The sequence below is a fragment of the Parasteatoda tepidariorum genome, chromosome 3 (genome assembly GCF_043381705.1).
Source record: "Parasteatoda tepidariorum isolate YZ-2023 chromosome 3, CAS_Ptep_4.0, whole genome shotgun sequence".
Lineage (NCBI taxonomy): Eukaryota > Metazoa > Arthropoda > Arachnida > Araneae > Theridiidae > Parasteatoda > Parasteatoda tepidariorum.
Window position 1 is genome coordinate 220,299 of NC_092206.1, and position 3,005 is coordinate 223,303.

Consider the following 3,005-nt stretch of genomic DNA (forward strand, 5'->3'; position numbering starts at 1 on the left):
GGCTAACGTTTGCTGACGGACATAACGATAATGAAATACGCTTATTTGATTGGCTGATAGTATTATTGTTTTCATCGTTATCATATATGGCATATTCCTTGCTTGGTAATAAGAATCATCCCAGACTTTGCTTCTTTCGTCGTCCTTTGTCCCGCAGTGTTGTTGTTGTTGTTCATTTACGTCGCATTGGAGCTGCACAAGGGGCTATTGGCGACGGTCTGGGAAACACTCCTGAAGATGATCCGAAGGCATGCCATCACAATTTCGATCCTCTGCAGAGGGGATGGCACCCCCGCTTCGGTAGCCCGATGACCTGCACGCGGAGTCGAGCACTTTATGGTAGAACAGTTTAACGAGGACCAATACCGCACACCCTCGGTCCCTACGCACACTGATCCAAGTGGTCACCCACCCGCACACTGACCACAGCCAGTGATGCTTGACTTCGGTGATCTGCTGGGAACCGTGTCTTAACGATCAGTCCACTGCGGTACTGTGCCTCAGTGAATTGATCATTAAAAAGCACAAGTTTCCCTCTTTCTCCAAACTTCGACATCTTTCTTCAACAAGAGGATTTTCACCCACAGCAGATTTAAAGTGGTCCTTGCTGAATATTCAAAATCATTTGCAGTAAGGATCGAACTTAGAATTCCATCAGATGTTCAATTTCCATTTGTAGTGTCTTGATAGTGAAGATGAAAGAAAGAAGATGAAAAGAAGATGATGCAGCGTGTTTTGATAGTGAAGATGAAAGAAAGAAGATGAAAGAAAGAAGATGAAAAGGAGATGATGCTGTATAGCTTTTCATCTTCCTTGAAGATGAAAAGCTATACTGCAATTTTAAAAGAATATAAATTTGATTATGCAATGAAAAAAACAAATATAAAACTATTAAGCATTGAATATTTATTTGAAACTTTAATTATTTAATTCGAAAATGCTCTTTAGAAATTGTACTATCCTTTACAACAAAATTAAATGGTAAATTCCGGTATCGATACCAGTGTCAAAAAAATTTCGTCAATGTCACACAAAAAATAACACAGTGGGAAGGAGATCAACTAAAACAATTTAGCTCATAAGCACTCCCAAGCAAACTATCATATATTTAAAAAAAAAATCAAATTTCAAAACCTTTCAATTATTAAACCAGAAAATAACTATTTGCTATGTGGCAAATCAACAAAAAGAGCGCCGAAAAATATTAAATAAGCAAATGCTTATTTCAAAATTCGTATAAGTACAGTCCGCAAAAAAAAAAAAAAAAAAAAAAAAAAAAAAAAAAAAAAAAAAAAAAAAAAAAAAAAAAAAAAAAAAAAAAAAAAAAAAAAAAAAAAAAANCAAATATGCTAATTAATTAGTGCTAACTATTAATTAAGTTACGAAATCAGACACAAAAACGTACTTTCTCTGAATAAACATATTTTTTTTTACATATTTGGAATCTAGACACTTGAATTAGGGGGGTAGACAAAATTTAAAAAAAAATTGGATCGTAAATTGGGTCGCAATAAAGGTTTATATATTTGGCGATAGTCCAGAAAACCGCCAAAAAAAAGTAGCCTGCGCAAATGAATATTTTGAGATAACCCATTGACTAATTCAAAAGAGGAATGCTTAATTTTACTTGGTTGCTAGGCAACCATGCTATGACTGTAAAAAAATTGAAATAATGTTTTGCGATTGCTCAGAGAGGTTTAATTCATTGTTAATAGAAAATATCTCTAAGTTTCTAGGCAATAGACAATTTTTAAGCTGATTTCTGCCTAAAAAACAAAAAAATTATTTTAATGTCCTTTGAAAAGAAAAGTTGAATCGATTTATAAATTATTTATGATTTTCTAAGTTTTCAGAATTTAAATACATGAACTTTTTATCTGATATTGTTTAGATTATGCTGTTTTTGCTAAATTTATTCGAGGATTTCATACTAAAATCAAATTAACATAACTTATTACAGCTATATATAAAATTTTAGGGATAATCATTTTTACAGCTTTTACCCCTTGGGGACGGGTGATTCATGAAAGTATTCATATAAAATCAGAATCAGGATGTAAATAAATAAAAAACGGTAGCTTAAATGCAGGCGTTGCTAATTTCACAGACTTTCTTTGCCTTGAATTTAATTATTGTTAGTTTAATCATACATATAATCAATCCCAGAAAGCATGTAACCTTACGACAATCTTGAGTTTTAACTTTACTTTCATTGTTACGAAAAGGTTTCCGGTAAAAACCTTTTTTCAATGACGTAAAAATATTGCAATTTCCAACCTTTCCTCCTTAAAGGAAAACTAAATGATTTTTAAATCTTTTTTTAAAAATATTGTTATTTAGGTTAAAAAACAAGCAAATTGTAAACCTTATTTTTTGCATTTTTGTTTGCTGTCATGATTAGATTAGCAGAAATATTAAGCGAAAACCTTTTTCAAAGGAAACGAAATAAAGCAAATATTAACCTTTTCAGCGAAAATATTAATAAATAATAAGAAAATATTTTGCAAAGGGCCTCATTTAAAGGAAAGCAAATAAACGAGACCATGATTTTGGAATGTTTTTTTAAAGTCTGCGAAAGTACAATACGAAGACTTTCTTTGAAAGGTTTCTCGACACAAGTATAAGTAATAGTTCTTTTTTAGAAACTTTTCATTCGAACAATCTCATTAAAATAATAAATAAAATTTGAATCTGGAGTTTAAAATTGACTCCTCAATATTTTGTTACATACTTTTTTTCCTTCTCGAATTTGGCTTTAGGGGTCCTATACGATGCGGTTCCTTTAAAATGTGGGGCCTTCTCTCGTTCACTTTACCTTATTGCAAACCTAATTATGGCATAGCAATAAAATATTCGCGCGAAGAGAATTTTATTTAAAATATTTATGTGCAGAAAAAATTCGCCCAACAGTTTATTGTGAGCAAGAGGGTCATCGATATTAAGACTCCACGATTTATGACTAACGAGGAATGGTGGAGAAAATAAAATCAGCATTGTGCACCTAC